The sequence below is a fragment of the Corvus kubaryi genome, unplaced genomic scaffold, assembly GCF_017639235.1.
Source record: "Corvus kubaryi isolate FWS band 111438036 unplaced genomic scaffold, C.kubaryi_AGA036_p1.0 37385, whole genome shotgun sequence".
Lineage (NCBI taxonomy): Eukaryota > Metazoa > Chordata > Aves > Passeriformes > Corvidae > Corvus > Corvus kubaryi.
The window spans coordinates 19,569,827-19,593,469 of record NW_024581127.1 but is presented as its reverse complement, the minus strand read 5'-3'; positions in this window follow the sequence as shown (position 1 = coordinate 19,593,469).

The window sequence follows — 23,643 nt, the reverse complement described above, 5'->3', positions numbered from 1 at the left end:
ACCACACACACTGGAGAGAGTAGGAGAGCTGTCTTTAGGTGAGACAACATGAGCCAGTGCACAGGGCATGGGACTGTGCGACCTGAAGCCGATCCTCACTTGGCTATTGCAACTCCATTACACCTTTTCTGTCTCTGTGACACTACACAAATTTTCAGTGCTTGAAAACTGATCCAAAAGACCTAATTTTTTTTCTTGGAAATACTTTTCAACTGCTGTATGTGAATTTGGATAGTTCCGTTTTCTACCTAAAAGGAAGATACAGCATGTTTGAAAAACATGAAAATATATGAAAGGAACTATGAAAGAAAGAGATTAACATTGATAGCTAAAGCAAAATGCATTCCTGTCCAAACAGTGGATATTTGACACTTTTGTCATCAAGGAAAAATTAGAGCTGCAAAGTGAACTTACTTGTACTCCCCTCACACGAATCTAATGAAACCTCAGTTACTGCATCGCACCAGGTGTGCCCTGCTGCTGCCTTCTCCATTCCTACCACTATTTTTCCTGCCCAGGTGTTGCATAGACCAGAAGTCTATCTTAGATTTTTGGGAAGAATTTTGTGAGCAGTAAGTAGACAGTCTGGGAGAGATATTTTGTGCATTTTCCTGAGCGAAATATCTTTTTAAAAGTTTTTTGCAATTATGGGAAGTGGACTGGATTTGATGGCTCAGCAAGTCCTCCTTCAAAACCATGTTTTTATTTTGCAAAGTACATCTTTATGACTCAGAATCAGATGCTTTGCACATGACAGCTCCGTGACTGTTGTGGAAAAGTGATGAAAATATTTCATTTAAATAGACACAGTATAGATTCTGTAAACTCTGAGCTAATTTTCTTACAGATAAGACATTCTATCTAAAAAAAAAAAAAAGGTATGAAATATCTGCCAGAGTGGAAAGGTGAGGAAGGTGAGGATACTTCATGTGCAGAAACAGAGAATTTTGGTGGTTGACATGTTTCTGCTCCAGGAATTCAGACTTGTTTTTACGACAGTAAAGACACAGAAGGTAATAGAAAGCTGTCAAAATCCTAACAAAACCACTTTAATTTTAACAACAGATTCATTTTGATATTATCTGATTAGCTTGTATTACAGAGGCAATTTTACAGACTGACACACAACAGCCACTTATTTATGCCAGTGTAATTTGGAATATAGGCATGAATTATGTGACTCGTAAACCATTCAATCTATATCTTTGCCAGACTGTTCTCCAATGTCCATACACTAGCAGTTTTTTTCACTTTCATTTAAATTTTCCTTGTTATAGAGCTTCTATTGCTTCTTTTGTGAGATCATCCTCAAAGAAAATAAATCTCTCTGTCAAGAATTCTTTTTTTATTTTTCCTTTCATAATTTCATCCCTCTGCTTCTTTTTACTCCTCTTTTTATTAAGCTATAAAATTTGACTGTGCTCCTGGTTGAGTGCACCCTTCAGTAACAGTCTGTCAGCACGTTCCCTGCTGGCTACTCTTGGCCAGGCTATAGCACTTAGCCTTTCTCATAAACTGGTTCCTCACTGCAACTTTTGCCCATTACTGAACATCCTTGAGTCCATCTTTATTTTATGGCACTTTGGTGCCTTGAGATACATCCAGTAATACAGTTACTGCACTATGTGAATATATTACCATACTTACCAAAAGTCCAAAAGAAAGGAAATTTTCACCATATTCTGATAATATTTCTCTGCCTATAAAGATCGCTTTTCCTTAGACCTATATCTCAACTGCCTCAGGGATATTCCTGACACTACAGTTCCTAGGTATCTCCCCTCTGCATCTCAGACTATATTATATTATCTCTCAAAGTTATTAATTTGAGCCTCCCTGTTGGGGCCCTCCCCCTGCCATGTAGCCCTGGGAGAGGGGCCCTGGGGGGGAGGCATGGGGTTTCCCTGCCCTGGTCAGCCTCGTTCCCCATTGGTTGTTTTGTGTTCCCCTGCGCGGGCAAGGACCCTCGGGTCCCGGGATTGCCTCAGTTCCTTGGCAGATCCCGGCCATGCGGCTGGAGAAACAAACATCTCTCTGAAACATCTATCAAGAATCAGTCCATATATATTTCTTTTCCACGGGCCTCATTGTCTGATACGCGTGTTGCAGTATCAGCACTGTAACACCTCCCTGCTTCTAATGCTTACTGATCTTTTACATTTTCTGTTGCTTTTTATTATTATAATGCCAAGTCCAACAATATCTTTATATTTTTTCCTTTATTTGTTATTTCATAATGAGATAGCTTCTACCATCCCCACAGTCGTCCCTATCTTCCCTATTTGGGAAATTCTGTAGTGTGATTTTGCAGTATTTATCCCACAGGAGTCCACTTATGTGTCATTTAATTTTAATTTTGTCTAAGGGAGAAAATTCTACCAAATTATTTTGACTATTTATTGCATCTATTTCTTTTTGCTTATACACTTTTCTTTTTAATTGTACAGTAAAAAGCCAAGTAAAATTTCTGTCCAGATCCTTTTTTAAAAAAAAAATTGTTTATTGAAGATAGAATCATTTCTTTCCAGAAGCTAGAAAGTGTGATTTCTGTTGGGAGAGCAGCAACACTATTCCCACAATGCCAACAGTCAACCACACATGCTATCTCCAGGTTCTCTTGGTACATAGAATTAGCTTTGAGGTTTCAGGGAGCTGTGGTGAAGTAAGTATTTACCAGTACTCAGTCATTCACCCTTAGGAACAATCCAAGAACAGGATATGACTGCGAGTTAATAAATATTACCAGAAAATGTATTGATAATATTCTAAGCATTATTATTATTCTATAATTGATACACCATGGAATAATAAAATGAGAATCCATAATTTTTTACTACATTGCAGAAGGAAGAGCTTCAAGAAAAAATTGAATTGCACAGTAATTCATGTAGATTAGATGATCTGCTTGCTAACAGAGTTCTGAATTTATGGATAGAGCTGAGTATTTTTACACATTTTTCAGGCCTATTCTGATGTAAAGATGTGAAAAGATTCTTCATAGCATCTGAAATTTGGAACAGTTGGGACAAAGACTGAGCATTTTGAATCACTAAGTACCAACATGAGATCTCATAGTTACTGTTATCCACATGAAGCCACTTGCTTATTATCAGCAGCAGTGCCTGTCCTTTATCAGTGCCTATGAAAGTCATTGGGCACAACCTCTGCTGGATCAGTCATCCTGACTTCAGTGGAGCCATAGCAGTCAATACCAGACATATAGATCATTCCAATGAAAATAGTCCACTTCCTACTGCAATGGGCTTTAGAACAATACCATAGTTAATAAGTGAGTACATTACACTTGGAGCCAAAATTAGAAACAAACCTTACAATTAAAAAAATATATTTGATCATAGATGTATTAGAATTTATTGTCAATAACAGTAGCAGACCTAATGAGCACAAGTCTTCCTTCACTCCACTTTATTTCACATTAGTGTTGATGTAGATGAGTTGCTGTTATTTGTAAATTGTTGCTCTTTCATCTACAGATCAAAATGCAGGGGGGAAAGCATGATTACCTGATTTATATATTGAAAAGTTATGAAGTGTTGCTCATTCCAGCCAGCAATTCCAGCTGAAGAAACTACAGTATCAAATAAAGTTGAAATTCAGATGAACTCTTTCAATTCACTTAAGAAAGAATGGCCCAAATACAAATGACAATCTATTTGCTGCTTTGCCAGTGTAATCAATCTGCTTCTTTGCCATAGTAGAGCTCTTCTTCTTAGTCCTTTAGTAGGAAGTAGAAATGCAGCCTACAGCTATCTGCAACAGTCAGTCACTTCAATTTAACTTTAAAAAAATCTGGCTGGCAGACAGGGAGCTGGTCTCCACAATGGTAATTTTATAACAAAACACAAGTGTCAGGTGAAATTACATCTGGCAACTAGACTTCTACCACCTTACTCATCCAGTTTGACAAATAGAAACATTAGCCACAGTCCCTTCATTACAGGTTATTCATCTGAAATACAGTCATTTTTCATTTGTTTCGTATAGTTTACAACATTCTTTCACACACTGTGATACTTCTATGCTTCTAATTACAAAATCCCATTAAGAAACACTTGTTCCATGTTCTTTTTATTCCTTTGTTAAAGGGACTCTATTAAAATTATCATAGCTATTATTCCAAACTATAAAAATGTCACCTGACAGAACTGAAATCCTTGATCACTTCCCTCATCCCCTTAAAAATCTGTGCCTGGGTGGTCCAGCTGCTCCTCCTAAGCTTAGTCATAAGCAGGCCCACAGCAGATTCTAAGACATGAGATGGCTGCTTGCTTTGTAGAGCACCAAAGGACAGCAGGATGGTCAAAGTTAATGAAAGAAAATGCGTTTAGCAAACAATATGTACATGTGTTTAGCAAACAATATGTACATTTTCAAACCACAATGGGTTTCATCTCACCAAATTTAGAAATCTGAAACTATACATTCAAATCTAAGATGGTGGCCTAGAGTGCCTTTAGAGTCCTGTCATGGGTTAGCAAGCATAGTCCCGGAAGTGATGTTCTTGCAAAGAGGTGCTTACAGCTCCTCTATGACCTGACAGAACCTATCAGCTGGCTAGTTTGAATATGGTCAATTTTTTAAGCCACTTACAATTTTGACTGCCTCTGTGATCCACATTTAAGAATGGACAAAGCCTGGGGAAGGGCTGTCTCGTTTCTGGCGCTGGGACAGGTAGCTGCGGGACCTGTACGGGACCCGGTGGGCCCGGCCCAGGCCCTGCTCGGGCTGGGCCAGGCCGGACCACAGCCATCCTGGAGTCGTGTGGCCCTGTTCCACCCGTGGCCGCCCCCAGCCCTGCTACGTGCAGACGGAGCGGCCCCCCCTCCAGTGCGGCCGAAGATTCAGCTGAAGCTGCCCACTGCCCGGCAAAGATCATGTGACCAACAGCAATAAGCAAAATTCCAGCTGCAAGGCCCGGCTGAGATTAACCCTTTTAGTGCTGTGAAGAGCTGAAAACCTGAGGGAGGCGAAAGAGGAGATGCTTAAAGCTGAAAATCTGTTGTAAGGCTATGGTGGTGATAGACTATGATATATCAGAGTACCCGTTGTAATTTCATGAAAGCATGGGGGGTGGAGCATTCAAACTGTACTTGTGAGCAAAAGCACCTGTGCTGGAATAAGCAAATGCTGAAGCAGCTGTAATTTGATGAGAAGTTTGAACAGGGAGAAATGGAAGCGATGAGGACTCTTGCACCAAATGGGAAAGGAGAAGACCTCTGTTCCTAGAGATGCTCCCAGAGACAGTCTTAGAGATGAAGATGCTTTTTTTTCTCCCAGGAAAGGAGGAGGGCCTCTATTCCTAGAGATTAAAATGCTCCTAGAGATGGTGTCATAGGTTAGCAAGCTGAGTCTCGGAAGTGATGTTCTTCTTACAGCTTCCTCTATGACCTGACTGAACCTATCAGCTGGCCAGTTTGAATATGGACAATTCTTTAAGCCACTTAGAGTTGTGACCACCTCTGTGATGCACACTTAAGAATAGGAAACTTCAAGGCAAAGCCTCTCTCTCTTGTTTCTGGTGCTGGGACAGGTGGCTGTGGGCCCCATGCAGGGGGCCAGCAGGCCCAGCTCAGGCCTTGCTCGGGCCAGGCTGGGCTGGGCCACAGCCATCCTGGAGCCGATGTGCCCTGTTCCACCCGTGGACCCCCCCCACCCCCCCCAGCAGGGCTGTGGGCAGCCAAAGTGGCTCAGCTTCCCCCCCCCTCCACTGCGGCCAAGGCCAAGATTTCAGCTAAAGCTGCACCGCTGCCGGCAGAGGTCATGTGACCAACAGCGATAAGCAACCTTCCAGCTGCAAGGCCTAGGTGAGATTAACCCTTTTAGTGCTGTGAAGAGCTGAAAACCTGAGGGAGAAGAAAGAGGGATGCTTAAAGCTGAAATTCTGTTGTGAAGCTATGATATATCAAGAGTATCCCGTTGTAATTTCATGAAGATCTGGGGGGGTGGAGCGTTCAACTCGTAAGCAAAAGCACCTGCGCTGAGATAGGCAGATGCTGACGCAGCTGTAATTTCATGAGAAGTTTGAACAGGGAGAGATGGAAGCAATGAGGACTTTTGCTCCAAATGGGAAAGGAGAAAACCTCAGTTCTTAGAGATGCTCCCAGAGATAGTCCTAGAGATGAAGATGAAGATGACCTTTTGCTCCCAGGGAAGGAGAGGGGCCTCTGTTCTTAGAGATGAAATGCTCCCAGAGATGGGTGAAGAGAACTTTTGTTTCTGAACGGCTCAACCTTAAAATTGTACCCCAAAAAACTTCAAGAGTGGACCCTTGAAAGCAGTTGTGGGAAAAGCTGCAAGTTGGGGGAAGGGACTCACATGTAAGCAGAAAGACTCCTCTTCCTAAACGGACTGAACAAAGTTATTTGGAAGTGGGTGGCTGTCTCGTTGCGATACTGTTTTCATAGCATGAGCAAGAGAGACTCTTCTTCCTAAATGGACTGAACAAGGTTATTATGGAAGGGATAAACAGACTGAACATCTCAAGGGTTGTCTTTTTACATTGTCAGTGGGAGAAGGGAGGAAGGTGGGGGGGGAGGAGAAGAGTTCTAAAGGTGTGGTATAATTTTTATTTTCTTCTTCTTTTAGGTCTGTTAGTAAACTTCTTTATATTCATTCAAGTTCAGTGCCTGCTTTGCATTTTCCTAATCTTTATCTCGCAGAAGGTAAACAGTAATGAGTATATTGGACCAAACCACTACAGATGGGTGAAGAGAACTTTTGTTTCTGAATGCTCAACCTTAAAATTGTACCCCAGTAGCTCAAGATTGGACCCTCAAAAACAGTGGTGGGAAAAGCTGCAAGTCAGGGGAAGGGACTCACATGCGAGCAGAGAACCAACCCAGGCAGCTGTCTCGTTGTGATAATGTCTCCATAGCATGAGCAAGAGAGACTCCTCTTCCTAAATTAACTGAACAAGGTTATTATGGAAGTGGTAAACAGACTGAACATCTCAAGGGTTGTCTTTTTACATTGTCAGTAGGAGAAGGGAGAAAGGTGGGGGGAGGAGAAGTGTTCTGATGGTGTGGTATGAGTTTTTTTTTTTTCCTCTTTTAGGTCTATTAATAAACTTCTATATATTCTTTCAAGTTTAGTGCCTGCTTTGCTTTTCTCCTAATTCTTATCTCACAGAAGGTAAACGGTAATGAGTATTTTGGACCAAACCACTACAAGTCCATAAAGAGAAACAGGTTTCTCGCTAAAAAGAAATAGACATGTCTGTTTCCAGTCAGAGATTTCTGAGAATGCCAGATAATTGCCCAAAATAAGTGTTTCCTTATGATTGGAGCAGAGGGATGTTTTCTGCTTCTCTTGGCAAGCAGAAGTCTGCAATGAGAGCCTAAGAGTAATCTGTCAGGAACCAGTTTGAAGAGAAATATGAGGAGTGGCTTTTAAAGTGTCAGGAGAGTAACAGTTAGGAAACACCAGTAATAGGAACACCTAATTACCTTGCTGGGATATACATATAAACACAAAGAAAAAAAAGATCTGTAAACTAAGGATTGCAATAGTTCTGCTGCTTAGGGAACAACACCAAAATGATCTCAACAGATTCGCCCTACATTTTTGAATATTCAGCAGATCAACAGGTTTTTTACAGACTTCACAGGACTGAATTCTTTTAGTAGTATGATGCAGTAAGTCAATCTTTCAGTACTTGGCACTGACTTTTGCGAAACCAAGCTGTCAGAAGCCCTGAAGCAGCACTGAATCAATGGCAAAGATCCTTGCAGAACAGAACAGACACAGCTGCCCCTACTGACAGTCTCAGCTTTTTCCACCAGCATTTCAGCTCTCATTGTCCTCACAACATGCAGGTAGGGTCACATGTTGTTGGATCACCTCTGCTGGGTTAACAAGCTCTCTTTATCCTGTCTAATTACACTCTCAAAACAACATGTCAGAGAAACTGACAGAACAATGACCTGGTCAACAACTGAAAGAACAACCACAGTTTTCTCAAGTTTTTGAAGCAGCAATAAAGGAGTAACAGAAAAAATCTGGTGTGACCCAGGTACATATATGCTAGTAAACACACTTCAGTTCAGGGAAAAAAAAACAATGAGGCTGTATATATCTGGGCAACTGTCATTCCCCAAAACCCTGTACTGCTCAGTGAAAGGAGGTAGAGAAGTCAGGAATTAAGCTGAGCTCCAGAAAAAGGGAGGTGAAGGAAGAAGGTGTTTTAAGATTTCTTCCTGTTTCACATTATTCTGCTCTGATCTGACTGGCAATAAATGAAAATAATTCCCTCAAGTCAAGCCTGTTCTGCCTGTGAGGCAAGTGCTGAGTGATCTCCCTGTCCTTATCTTGACCCGTAAGCTTTTTGTTGTGTTTACTTCCCCTGTTTACTTCCCTGAGGGAGGGAATGATGAGCGCTTTGGTGGGGACCTGACATTCGGCCAGGGCCAACCCACCCTACTTACCATTTACCTCAAAGTGGTATTTGTGACATGTCCCATGGAAGCCCTCTGTAATAATCTGTTTTCTTATACAGAGGTATCCTGGACAGCTCTCATCAGATGCTAATTGAAACATCCTTCAGAGCGTTCTACAATGGCCAACTTTTAGATTAAGATGTGGTCAGTATAGTACAAAACAGCTGCTCTGTAAACCACAAATGCCTATCCATTTGCTAGAGGAATACTTGAATAGCAAATATTTGAATTACTTGAACTATTAACTGCTCATAACATCCTATGACAGCAGGAAAATGGTCTTCCTTTCACTTGATGCTCTAGCAGCATTAGTAAGTTCCCCATTTTCTTGCTTTTTATCTTGAAATCCTCTGCAGAATTTGATTACAGGGCTTTACCAACTCATCAAAGATCTCTGGGATTTTCTTGGAGCTACTGTGTCACACTGTCAAGGGGCCTCCATGTCTTCCCCAAGGAGTTAATATAACTTAATTGTCCCTCAGAAAGATGTATATACTAGGAACCTGTGTCTGGGTCCTTCTGAGTCTGCTTGCACTTGACACTACCAAAGACTGGCACAGTCATGATCCTGGCCAGTATCTAGGAAGAAAAGTAGCAAGACATGATCTGAATAAAATAACCGTACATGACCTCAACATTAGGATAAGAATGAAGACCTTGATTCTGAGGTGCACCTAGTGCATCATGGTCACTTTAACCCATGCCATAGGAAGTGAATGATCCTGTGGCATTGTCCATAGTCCAGCCAAGATAAGTGACAGTGTTGGACCCTAAGATCTGCAGACACACGTAGTGTTCTTAGCTACTTTTACATAAGTATTTTTCTCTTTGGGCCATAAAGTGCACAATAGGAGAATGAGTTAGAGCAAGGTATGTACTAGGGAGGCTTGCGCTGTTGAGATGCCAAGGGCTGTGGGATAGCTCTCCTGCCATGGTGTGTATCTACTCTGTTCAATATAGACAGAGCATAAATACCCTGACACATGATCACCTTAAGGATGAGCTCGTGAGTCTACTTGATCTGACACTCTTCAGAATAATTACCAGAGACAATTACCACAGAAGTACAGTCTCAGAGTACCATGGGACCATTTCTGTTCCAATCAGTAGAACATCACTTTTTTATAGTTTTTACATGAAAATTTACATATCTTGTTTAATTCACTGCTGCCTTCCAGTCTTTCCAGACTCTCTTCTACTTTTTTCCAAACTTTCTCTGTCATTAATTTGTCAGATTAGCTTTATTTCTGTCTGCCTTCTCTCCCAGATTTGATGTCTGTCTCTTTTTCTCTATCTAAAATAATTTCCTCTTATTTCCCCCTCTCACCACTCCCTCAGCCAGATTCCTTGAGGAACTGATATGACATTAGTAGGATATCACTTCGTTTATGATTTTGTTATATTTTGTATCTTTCTCCACCTTTGTACTTCTTTCATTGTTTAGATCACAGAACCTTAGAATCATTAAGGTTGGTAAAGGCCTTTAAGTCCAACCATAAACCTAATACTGCCAAGTCCACCAACAATACACTCATGGAACAGGGGCTTTCCAAATTTTATCTGTGCTTACCTTACTGGAGTCCTGTTCTCCATTTATTCTACATGGTAAAAGTTTATGAACAGTAAATAACATCATTGGGAAGCTTAGATCTAAAGAAAACATGCAAAAGCCTACCAGACAAGGGAAAATACAGATTCAGTTCTGCCATCTACCACAGACCTTTGTGTCTGTATGACCAAGTTACAAAATCTGGGGAAGTACCCATTTCTCAAACTCTGTCTGTCCACACACTGAGAAAACAGCTCTTCTGAAGATGGACAGCAGTGTTGTTACAGAAAGCCAAAGGAGATCTCGGTCCCACAGCATGGTTTTTATTTTAATAACTTCAGAGAGTCTATGAGACTTTAAAAATGAGAAAAACAGCATTTAAATTTATACCCACTATTTAATAAGTTACTAGAGGAAGAAAAGGATGCATTGAATTTGGGGCCTTTAGGAGAGCAGGTAGGCTGGTGAGTTCAGCAAAAGGCAAAGAATGCTGGTTGAATTAAACTCAGCAGAGGTTTACTGACACACAGGAAGTTACCATGTTCAAGACAGAAATTACAAATACCAGTTAAAGGAGAGATCTGACGTAAGTTCATAAAGTCATTTGATTTCCAAAATGGTCTGCTTTGTTTCTGGCTCTTCACCAGTAGGTTACAAGAAGTGGCAAGGAATCAACAGTGCTGCTAGGGTTGCAAACTGTATTAATGATTTGCCAGATGTCTTCAGTGGAGGGAAATAGGAAAATGACAAGTTTTCCCATCATCATTCATGTTTAATCTAAAATTTTCATGCAGCTACTGGTTGCATGCCAGAGAAATTTTTTAACCAGTAGAAGTTACAATAATCAAAACCCAGCTTAGATAGTTCTCTATAAATATGGATAACATACAAAATTTCATCCTCACAATGGGTCACTGATTTTTTTTTTCCAAACAAAAGATATGAATGCAGACCATTCAAACTCTAGAGCAAAATTATCATGGAAAGCTAGGTTGTTCTGTCTGGATAAAATGTCATACTTGCTCTAAGGAGTCCTGATTTAGCTTTACTTAACATCTAACTATCTACTAGCTATTTTGCTATAAAGTGTAAATAATAAATAATGTTGTTGTAAAACCCATGGGAAACCTACTGATATATTTTCTTTACATTGAATCAGTATAGTATTTATGAATAATCAACTTATGTGTTGTCATAGAGTGTTCAAATGCAAGATGGACTACAGCTATATATATCTAGCTATATAGCTATAAATCGGTATTAAGGTGATAAAGTATGACACACTAGTCACACAAACACATTTTTAACAGTTCAAAAAGAGGTCAGTCACCTTTTAGAAGTGAAATATTTTTATTTTTAATACCTTTATAAAGCCTCACAGCTTTTCAAAAGGTAAACAACTACAGAATAAAGCTAGCCAAAACTTTATACAAAATTATGATTCTAGAAAATCAAAGACTTTATTAGAGATTACTTCTTTACCCAGCAGAAATGATGGAAATAATTTAAAAATTTATTAATTTTATTTACCTTTGTTTATTTTATTGTATTATTTTATCTCATTTTGCTGTAATATTATGGGTAATTAAATAAGAAAAAAATAAAGCATCACAACACATCTCAACAAAGTAAAATAATGAAGTTCAGTTGAAATGTTTTGGAATATTTTGTCCTACTTGGAATGAAGTTCTTCAAAAGTCTTTCTATTCCACTCGAAATACACAATTATTTACATTGTCTATGTAAACAAGCTAAGCATATATTTATCAGCTTCCAAAATATGTCCTTGTTTATATGACTTAATAGCCTTAATCTGGAGAGATATTAGTCAAATGCTATCCTTTGATATAAGTTTAAAGAAACTGGTTTCAGTATATTGAAATCAAGCAGTCAGAATGCCCCACACAATCATGCACGCTGTTGCTAGCTTTGCTATGGGACATGTCAGTCCCATAATTCATTATTCTTTGACTGTGACATTTTCTTACTAGTGTAAGGAAACATTTTAAGCAGTACATTTAACAAACCGATAAATAATCTTAGGGTCAAGTAAATTTAAGTCTAGTAAGTTTTTTTTTGTTGTTGTTCCCCAGCTGAACCTCTCTATGAGAAATGCATTTAGAACCAGTTCTAAAGCTCAAAGTCAATCAAAGAGACTATACTTGAGTATTTTTGTGGAATTGTTCTTAGTGGGTTGTTACAAATATGTATCTTGTAGGATTAATGTGCGACAAATTGGAAGTAATAACAGGTTTTTCTACATAGCTTTTTAAAATTAATGTGATTGGAATGTTAAAATAATTTTTGTTGTGGGACTGCATGTGAACACTGACAATTTTATAGCAAGGATGACATCCATTAATAGAGCATAATTATCAACTAGCTTTGTCATAGGATTATAGAACCCTACAATTAGAATATAGAACCCTACAATAGAATTATAGAACCCTTCCTAGTTTGGCTTGGAAGAGACCTTTAAAGAGGATCTAGGCCAAACCCCCTGCAATAAGAGTGACATCAACTAGATCAAGTTGCTCCAATCAACTTAGAAGTTCCAGGGATGGAACATCCAACCCCATTCTGGTCAACTTGTTACAGTGTTTCATCAATCTCACTATAAAACATTTTGTCCTTATATCTAGTCCAAAACTACCCTCTTTTCTAAATGGTTTCTAAAACCATTCTTCCCTGTCCTATCACAACAGGCCCTGCTAAAACACTTGTCCCCATCTTTCTTGTAAGACACCTTTAAGTATTCAAAGGCTGTAATAAAGTCTCCACGGAGCATTTTCTTCTCCAGACAGAACAACCCTCTTTCACCTTTTTCTTATTGGAGAAGATCATCTTTGTGGCCCCCCTCTGGATGCATTTCAACAGGTCTGTATCTTTCCTGTACTGAAGGCTCCTGAACACAGCACTCCAGGTGGGCTCTCATAGGGCAGAAAAGACTGGTTGAATCATCTCCCCTGACCTGCTGGCCACACTGCTTTTGATACCGCCCAGGATATGGTTGGCTATCTGAGATGTGAGTGCATATTGCTGGATCATGTCCAGTCTTTTATCCACCATTATCCCCAAATCCTTTTCCTCAGGACTGCTCTCAATACCTTCCTCCCCTAGACTATATTGAACTGGGGGCTATGACTTCATATTTGAAATAATATAGCAGCACTGTGCTTATAAGGACAGAACTGAATCCAAAACACCTCTCTGATTTAGTCCAGAATATACTCTTTAAAGCTTTCTGATTTAACATGAGAGCAATGACAGAATTAGTTTTGCTTCTGTTGATGCGTATAAGCCATGGTCAGTAGTGTTGAAAGGCATATGTGGAGTCAAGAAGCAGCACAGTTGTACTCACTGATGAATGCAAGATGCCTGAGGCAAATAAGGGCTTTGGAGCATGTTCTTTAGGGATACACCAAGGCAGAGGTGTTAGAATGTGTCTGAAGGTGAAACTGAAGGAGGTGGGAAACAGAAGGATGCTGAATATCTGGACCTGAAATGAAATACACAACTGTTACCATTCAGGAGGAAAATGAACATCGTGAGCTCCTTTTTGATAGCACTTAACAGTGAAATGTCTTTCTACATTAGGTCAAACACGATAAGTCTTGATTTATCAGTATCTTAGGTACAATGATACAGCCACGGAAATGCTACATGTGCCTACTTAAAAAAGAAGAAAAAATCAAGCCTGCTAATGCCATTATAATTAGCACATATGAGTGCATGATTATAGCACATGAGAGAAACTCCCCAATCAAAAATTAAAACCTGAGACATACATTAGTAGTATCTGATAAGGGTTTCAGACATGTGGAGATATCTCATAAAATCCTATTATTTGAGTATTACACAACCTCACTCCAGTAGCTCTTCTCTGTATGAGAAATACATCATATCCAGAATCTTCTGGGGGATCTGGAAAGAGACATGGATAAGAAAATGGTTAAACAGATGCATGCTTTTTTCATCTATATTTAGCGGCAAATCCTCATCTGTCTTTGATTTTATATGTTTCTTATTTAATAGGACTGGTTTAGAATAAGCACAACCAAAACACACAAAGGTTCTCTTTCAAGTCTGTGAGTTACAGTGTTTTTGCTCAAAATTATTGACCTGAAATGCAGCTTCAACTTATGTGTACAAAAAAAAAGTCTTCTGCTATTATTATTTCTATGAGTACTGACACACAATCCTCAAAGTGGCACTGGCATCACACAGCTCCTTCTCTCCAGTTTTCTACAGGTCAACATTTTCTCTGATATAAAATTTAATTATATGAAAGGAAGTTCAAGTAAGAATATTCACTCATGCAATTCCCACTCACCACAATTTCTGATGCCTTCCTTGGCCCCAAGCATTTTTAGCTTCCCCTCTAAGGAAAGAAAGACAAATAAATCAAAAAATCTGTAAGGCAAATTTAAGCTTACATTTAAGTTAATGAATTTTAAGTCCAATCTTGATGGATGAACACTTGAACATGAGACAGCAATGTGCAGTTGCATCCCAGAGATCTAATCATACAACTGTATTCTGGATGGCATCTAAAGCAGCGTGACCAGCAGATTCTCCCCTTCTACTCTGTTTTTGTGAGACCCCACCTGGAATACTGCATCCATCTCTGAGATCCTCAGCACAACAAGGACTGTAACCTGTTAGAGTAGGTACAGAGTGGGGCCACAGAAACACTCAGAGAGATGAAGCACCTCTCCTTTGAAGAAAGACTGAGAGACAGGGTTATTCAGCTTGTAGAAGAGAGGCTCTGGGGAGACCTTATTATTTACAGAAGGGGTTTATAGGAAAGATGAAGAAAAAATTTTGTGTAATGAGTGCCTTTAAAAAAAGATAGACTTTTTACCAGAGTCTCTAGTGACAGAGCAAGGGGCAATGGTTTTAAACTGAAAGGGGGTAGATTTAGACAAGTGTTCTGGTTCCAGCAGGGACATGGGAGGGAACATAGGTAGGACACAGAGGTTATTCTATACCACCTTGCAACATTGCCAGGGGCAGGGGGAAGGGACTCTTTTCCAGGGAGAACGGGTTCCTTCCTGTCAAGCAAGAGTGGCAGACAGTGGTTTGGGTAAGGCTGGTTCCAAGCCAGAGGGACTGGTGGGAGTGGCAAGGCTGCGGCCTGATATTGTCCATAGTTGGGAGTTCCGAGGTGAGCAATAGTGTTTCTTTCTTCTTGTACCATCTCTCATTAGTTTTGTTGGTGTTATTGTTTGTCCTCTTATCTCACTGTTGTTTCCAGTAAATTGTTCTTATCACAACCCATGATCTTCCCCTTTTATGCCTCCAATGCAACTTTCCAGCCCACTGCAAGGGGGAAGGGAATGAGGAGAGAGGGAGCAAGCAAGTGGCAGCATGGTTTGGAGTTTCAGTGGGAACACTGAGTTGGGGAGTACCATTCCTAAAAAAATTCCACAACAATTAGACTTAAAGAAGAATTTATTTACAGTAAGGTTGGTGAGACATTGGAACTGGTTGCACAGACGACCTGTGAATGCCCAACCACTGGAAGTGTTCAAGGCTTTGAGCAACCTGATCTGGGGATAATTGTCACTGTCTGTGGCAGAGGTCTTGAACCAGATTCTTTAAGATCCTTTCAAACCAAATCATTCTATAATTCTGTAATATTTAAAGTCACTTGGCCCAAATGGAGATTATTTGGGTTTTTTTCACTCTACTGACAAAGTGTAAGTCACACTTTTTTCAGACGGCAGAAAAAATGTAAGATGCCTTCTACAACTACACAGCAAATAAACATTTTGGCAAAAACTCAATCATATTAAAAAGGAAGTTTATTCTGTAGAGTTACAGGAAATTAACAATGTCAAATAGTGTTTAATAAAACTCACAGAAATACAAAGTTATGGTCAGTCTACAGAAGCAAATAAAGGATCAAACTAAAAGGCTATGTGACAAAAAATTCTTTCTTGATCTCTTGCTTTTTTCAGCATTTTTACAGAGGGTCTGTAAAAGCCTTTGTACTGCCAATCAAAAATTAATTTTTTTCTGAAAAATTTTTAAGTTGTATTGGTTAATTAATTACAGAATATAAATATAAGTTTTCCAGAGATCTCATAATTGAATAAAAGCTGTAACATTTTAACAGTAATACTGTTTAACCCTTGGAACAACTGCCAAAAGCTTGACAAATATGTGTAATCTGGATATTTTAATTATCCATTAGATGTGTGCTTCAAGATACATTCTCCAGATCCCAGTCTCAGTAGTAATGGGGTGTGTGGTAGGGAAGAAGACTCTCCAAAGCAAGAAAGCAAGCAAGCAAGCAAGCAACCAAAGCTTTTAAAAAAAGCCCACGATTTTATTCCCTGATAAATCATAAATAAAAACCTAAATAATTTACCAAAATAAACTGGCTTAGAATGGGCATATCCTGATTAAATTTGACCATTAAAAAAGACAATAGATAACATAGCCAATATAGATGAGCCTAATTGAGACACTAAAACTTAGAACATCTTAAAAAATGGAAAAATAGAAATAATGCCAAATAAATAATTATAGATCTTTAGAAATTACATTATAAATGTAAGCAATTTTAAAAAGAACTTTTGCTGTCACTTGTCATGCTGAAAACAGTGATTACAGTGTACCAATGTGTTAATTATTGCTCAACAGTGCTAGTAATAAATGAGGGCCAATTATCTGCAAAGCTGATTAACTGGTAATTTATTAAAAGAAAAGAGAACAAAACAGACCAGGTGGAAGAGCCAGAAGGGGCAGTAGCCCTCTCCTCTTAACCCAGCGGTGGGAGGACCTCGCTGTGGCACACTTCAATCACAGGAGCGCTTCACTGTGAGAGTCTCGAAGCCAGAGGAGGACATGTTCTCAGGGGAACACTGCCTTTTATGCTTTCTTTCAGTCTTTCTAATTGGTTAGTCCACGGGGTTGCAGCTTTGCAACTTAGTTCATTGGCTTAGATATCCCGCTTCTCAGGTGATGATTGGCTCACCGCTAGGTCACTCCCTCTCCCCTCATGGTGCACCGAGTGATTGGTGCAAGGTCCAGGTGGGAGGGAGGCTGGTGATTGGTGGGTGCAGCTGTCGCTCCCAAGGCTGATGTCATCCCAATGGGGCTTAGGGACCTTCCATACTCTATATCACCACCACCTGGCCTCTTTATATCAACTGCAGTCCTTTTAAATAAAAGGGCTTCCAACTCCATTCAACAGTCCAAACAGCACAACTCCATACAACCCAAATCACGACATTCAACCATCCTAACCTAACACCCGTACAGCCCGACTTAGAAGACATCAAACCGCCTAAACTAGAATAACTCCTATAACAGTGCTTACACAGCATCAAGGCAATTTCTGCTTCTCACTTCACCCCATGATCAAGGAGGCTGATAGGACTGCCTGCATTTTAATTCAGAAAAAAATGGTCCAGAGAAAATCAAACCAAACCAAACAAAAAACCCAGCTGAATCACTCACAGACTCTAGGACCTGGTTCCGCTTTTAAGATGAATATTCTGATATTGCTTTGGATAGCAAAATCAAGTTCTTGCATACTAGTTTTCCTCTGGCATAAGCTAATAAGTCCTCTACTCTACTCTCTCCCAGTCTGTTCTTCTTCTTCAATATTGCAAGGTCTTTTGAGTAGGACATTCCATGTTTGAATGTCCTGAGACTTCAAAAGATAGATTAAGAAAGACCTAGTGGGATTCTATATACTTTATATAAATATAATTTAGGTAAAACTGTGGTTTACCTAAAAAAAAAAACATAAGCAGTAGCAGAAGCTAGAGGATGCTAGGCACATCTTAAACATCCTTCTGCCTCATCTGGCAATTTTACGGTAGTTTAGTTGGGAAGCTGACACCCAGCTTTTCACTCTGAAATTCTTCCTTTACGGATGCAGATGTCAAGTGAAATTTCACTCTGGAAAGAGAGTATTTAGTGAATATGAGGTAGCTTTTCTCACCACTTTCTTCAACAGAGCCAGTTTCTTCAAGTCCCATTTTAAACAGCAGACACTCTGAATCTCATCATGTGTCTTCTAAGAAGATACTGCATATTTTGTGAAAACAAGTTCCAATTAATCTTCATTTACTTCATTTATAGAATGATTATAATTCCGTGATTTGCCCATGGGAGAAAATTAAAATGTTTCAATTAAGGGAAAGAGGAATACAAACTTCACAAATTCATAATGATATAATGCAGTAGCTAACTGAAGACATGACTAATTTATTAATTTAGCAACTATTCCTAGGCACTGAGATATCCCTGAGCAATCTGTGTGCTGGAATACTACAATGCCATGGATGACTAATTTCACTTACAAACTCTCAGATTATAATTGAAGTAGGTGGCTTGGAGCACAATCTTTTCTAACTCACACAAAGAACTACTCTCTTTAATGCAAGCTGAAAGAAATACTTGACTGTCTATATTAAGGGAAAGTATCTCTACTGCTAAATTACGGTTTTCACTGACTATGCTCTAAGGCTTGACTAGTTAAAAAAAATAATTGACTTAAGTGGCTACTACATGAATTCAGTTGTGAAAGAGCTCTGCACTTCTAGAGCTCCTATGCAGAGCAGCTGTGTTACGCTGCTTTCCACTTAAGATGCAAGAAGAGCAGGCCCCTGACTGGCAAAAAATACAATAGCCTGTAGAGCACACTTTATTATATCTGGTGCTAACAAGACAGAATTTTACTGGGAAGCAGCCTTATTCCCATTTTTATCATATCCATAAGCATTGTAACAATTGTGAGCTGTGGAACAAGCATTTTGCCCCAAAAAATCCTGTACTGATCTAAAAATGTAACTGAAAATTCTGGATGAGAGGGCAGAAAATAAATTCAGAAAATTAAGTGCCATATATATGATAAATGTATTTGCTGCAGTATGAGTAAATTTAACAGAAAGAAAATAATCCATATGTGTAAATTCTATGATTTTTATCTAACAGTTTTTGAGAGATAAATCTAATCAGAACTGCTCCTTAAACAGCACCTGAGAGTAGCAACCTCAGCATGAAGAGAAGTTGAGTATTAGGGAAACTAAGCTCTCTCAGGAGTGCTTTTACTACCTAATTCTTGATCTACAGCTACATTAATACCAGCATGTCAAGAGAATAACCATCATTATGTTACCTGTCTTTGGGGTGACGTGATTAAACTCAGGTGTTATTTTCTCTGCTGCAGGTTGACCAAATCAGGTTAACTTTTCAGCTAGTGGTTAAAACCAGAAACAAGGAGTGCAGGCAACTTTAAAGGTACTGCACAGTGCAAATATGCAGAGAGCGGAAATGTGGGAAGTATTATTTTATAATTAAAAAAGGGAGAAGGTGGCTAGGGTGTTCGATTTTTTTATTCACTGAACAAAAAGGCACCAAGCAGAGCTATAGCAGCATGAATAGAGAATATTTCATTTTAAAAAGAATAAACTTTTAAACTTTTTCTTTCCTACTCAACTGCATGGCCTTGGTCTGGGTGATCAGTGTTAAAGTTAGCACATAAATAAACAGAACAATAATATAACAGACAAGAATCTAGTTTAAAACCCTTGTAAATATATCAGTTTCATTTGACAGTGACCTGAAATTTCAGTTCCTACACTGAGGAAACAGAAAATAGCTACAATGAATACACTTACTTCCCATTTCTGTCTTGCACCATCATTCCTAGTTACGAGGTATAAATTGCAGTGAGATGCCCTTGTGAAGCTGTACTGTTGCCATGGGTTAGCAAGCATAGTCCCAGAAGTGATGTTCTTGCAAAGGGGTGCTTACAGCTTCCTCTGGGACTTGACAGAACCTATCAGCTGGCCAGTTTGAATATGGAAAATTCTTTGAGCCACTTAAAATTTTGACTGCCTCTGTGATCCACACTTAAGAATAGACACTCCAGGTAGAGCTCTCTCTCATATCCAGTGCTGGGACAGGTGGCTGCGGGCCCCATGCGAGGGCCAGCAGGCCTGGCCCAGGCCCTGCTCGGGCCAGGCCAGGCTGGGCCACGGCCATCCTGGGGCCGATGGGCCCTGTTCCACCCGCGAAACCCCACCACAGCCCTGCTGTGGGCAGCTGGAGCGGCCTGGCTCCCCCCTCCAGTGCGGCCAAGATTCAGCTGAAGCTGCCCTGCTGTCTGGCAGAGATCATGTGACCAACAGCGATAAGCAACATTCCACCTGCAAGGCCTAGGTGAGATTAACCCTTTTAGTGCTGTGAAGAGCTGAAAACCTGAGGGAGAAGAAAGAGGAGATGCTTAAAGCTGAAATTCTGTTGTAAAGCTATGATAAATCAGAGTACCCGTTGCAATTTCATGAAGGCATGGGGGGGTGGAGTGTTCAGCTTGTACTTGAGAGCAAAAGCACCTGCACTGAAATAGGCAGATGCTGAAGCAGCTGTAATTTCATGAGAAATTTGAACAGGGAGAGACGGAAACGATGAGGACTTTTGCTCCAAATGGAAAAGGAGAAGACCTTAGCTCCTAGAGATGCTCCCAGAGATAGTCCTAGAGATGAAGATGAGGAGGACCCTTTGCTCCCAGGGAAGGAGGAGGGCCTCTGTTTTTAGAGATTAAATGCTCCCAAACATGGGTGAAGAGAACTTTTGTTTCGGAATGCTCAACCTTAAAATTGTACCCCAGTAATTCAAGAGTGGACCCTCAAAAGCAGTTGTGGGAAAAGCTGCAAGTCAGGGGAAGGGACTCACATGCAAGCAGAGAACCAATCCGGGCAGCTGCCTCATTGTGATAATGTTTTCATAGCATGGGCAAGAGAGACTCCTCTTCCTAAATGGACTGAACAAGTGTCGCGGGTTCAGCTTGTAACCGGGCGGAAACACCAATTTGGTGTAGTGGTTTGGTCCAAAATACTCATTACTGTTTATCTGCTGTGAGATAAGAATTAGGAGAAATGCAAAACAGGCACTAAACTTGAAAGAATATAAAGAAGTTTATTAACAGACCTAAAAGAAGGGAGAAAAGAAAAAAAAAAAATTATACCACCTTCAGAACTCTCCTCCTCCCCCCACCTTCCTCCCTTCTCCCACTGACAATGTGAAAAGACAACCCATAAGATGTTCAGTCTGTTTACCACTGCCATAATAACCTTGTTTAGTCCATTTAGAAAGAGAAGTCTCTTCTTGCTCATGCTATGAAAACAGTATCACAACGAGACAGCTGCCCACTTCCAAATATTGTTCAGTCCATTTAGGAAGAGGAGTCTCTCTGCCTGCATGTGAGTCCCTTCCCCTGACTTGCAGCTTGTTCAAGGTCACACACACACAGATAGCAATTGGTTTTCCCATGTTCAAGGGTCCACTCTTGAAGTTTTTTGGGGTACAATTTTAAGGTTGAGCCGTTCAGAAACAAAACCAGAGGCCCTTCTCCTTCCCTGGGAGCAAAGGGTCTTCCTCATCTTCATTGTTAGGACTATCTCTGGGAGCATCTCTAGGGACTGAGGTTTTCTCCTTTCCCGTTTGGAGCAAAAGTCCTCATCTGGTCCATCTCTCCCTGTCCAAACTTCTCATGAAATTACAGCTGCGTCAGCATCTGCCTATCTCAGCGCAGGTGCTTTTGCTTACGAGTTGAACACTCCACCCCCCAGATCTTCATGAAATTACAACAGGATACTCTGATATATCATAGCTTCACAACAGAATTTCAGCTTTAAGCATCTCCTCTCTCTCTTCCCTAGGGTTTTCAGCTCTTCACAGCACTAAAAGGGTTAATCTCACCTCGGCCTTGTAGCTTTGCAGCTGGAATGTTGAATTTTTCTTATCGCAGTGGAGAGGGGGGAGAGCCGAGCCACTCCGGCTGCCCACAGCAAGGCAGTGGGGGGGGTTCCACAGCTGGAACAGGTTCATAGGCTCCAGGATGGCCGTGGCCCAGCCCAGCCTGGCCCGAGCAGGGCCTGGCCAGGCCCGCTGGCCCCCACACGGGGCCCGCAGCCACCTGTCCCAGCACCGGAAACGAGAGAGAGCTTGGTGGGGGAGTTTGCCTATTCTTAAATGTGGATCACAGAGGCGGTCACAACTTTAAGTGGCTTAAAGAATTGTCCATATTCAAACTGGCCAGCTGATAGGTTCTATCAGGTCCCAGAGGAAACTGTAAGCACCCCTTAGCAAGGACATCCCTTCCAGGACTATGCTTGCTAACCTATGACAACAAGGTTATTATGGAAGTGATAAACATACTGAACATCTCAAGGGTTGTCTTTTTACATTGTCAGTGGGAGAAGGGAGGAAGGTGGGGGGAAGGAGAATTGTTCTGAAGGTGTGGTATGATTTTTTTCTTCTTCTTTTAGGTCTGTTAATAAACATCTCTATATATTCTTTCAAGTTTAGTGCCTGCTTTGCTTTTCTCCTAATTCTTATCTCACAGAAGGTAAACAGTAATGAGTATTTTAGACCAAACCACTACACTAAATTGGTGTTTCTGTCCGGTTACAAACCAAACCCGCTATAACTGTGAAGAGAGCTGTGCTATCAACCCCAGACTAACTTCCATAAGAACTATGAATTCCTATACCACCCTACTTTTTACTCAGTGGCTTCCTGTCTTCATACAAAAGAAACTTCAATTGAAGATACTGCTGGTCTCTGTTCTCGTGTTTCATTCCACGTCTAATTGGCTTTCTGTTCAAATTGGCCTGCTGTAGTACTGGAGTTAGTCTAAGAGGACACTTTTTCAACTTTTTCAGTTGGACTAATCTGTCCTCCTTAAGCTTTTGTGTAATTGCCTATAGAAAGAGATTATTTTCACCTAAATTATACCTGCAAAGACATCCTTTTTATGTGCTGCAGCATGGATATTTACACAGGACAGCAGTGTAACATTACTGTTCTGTAAAATACTGACATATCATTAGCTGTACTTTAAAATTTAAGAATTAATCAGAATATTATATTCTTATTACATAAAACACAGTAACAAATATTCAGTTATGTTGTTTCTAAAAAAATTACACAAAATTTTTCCACATTGTATTCTTATTATCCAAAATGTCATTAAAATCAGTGTTGCAAGAATACTATTGACTTAATGGCACTTTGCTACTTAAGAGAAACATGAAAAGTTAATACTTCCCCTAATAATGTTTATTAAACAAGGGAAAGAAAACACTTTAACAAGGCCCAACAAGATGCTTCTATTGTCTTACATTAAAGATGTCAAGGAGTGATCCCAGACAGTGGAGTTTGCTCTGTACTCTTAAACTGCTGGAATGATCCTTGACACACCTTGACCCAACTTAATTGCCAATCTTGCAAAGAAAGATCTCAGGCAAGGTGTGGTAGTCAGCATGAACCAGGTAGAGTTCTCAGAGGCCACATTGTGGAAATTTGTGTTAGAAAATTAAATATCACATACGCAGTTGCTCCACATCACTTGGCTTCAGTGCCAGAGAACAGTTCCAGATATCACAGAGAGTACAACTTCAGAATTAATTTAACGTAGCTGGGGTTTCTCCTGACCACATTGGACAAAAAATTCAAATAATTTTCCCAGTGAAATTATACGTGGTTCTTCTGTCGGAGCCTCACTGGCCAAGTCTCACCTTTTGCTTTCTCTGTCTACCGTATCCTTACTTCTTCAGACTTTGAATGAACATTGGGAAGCCAGTGGGCAAGGTTCAGGCTACCTTTTTGGTG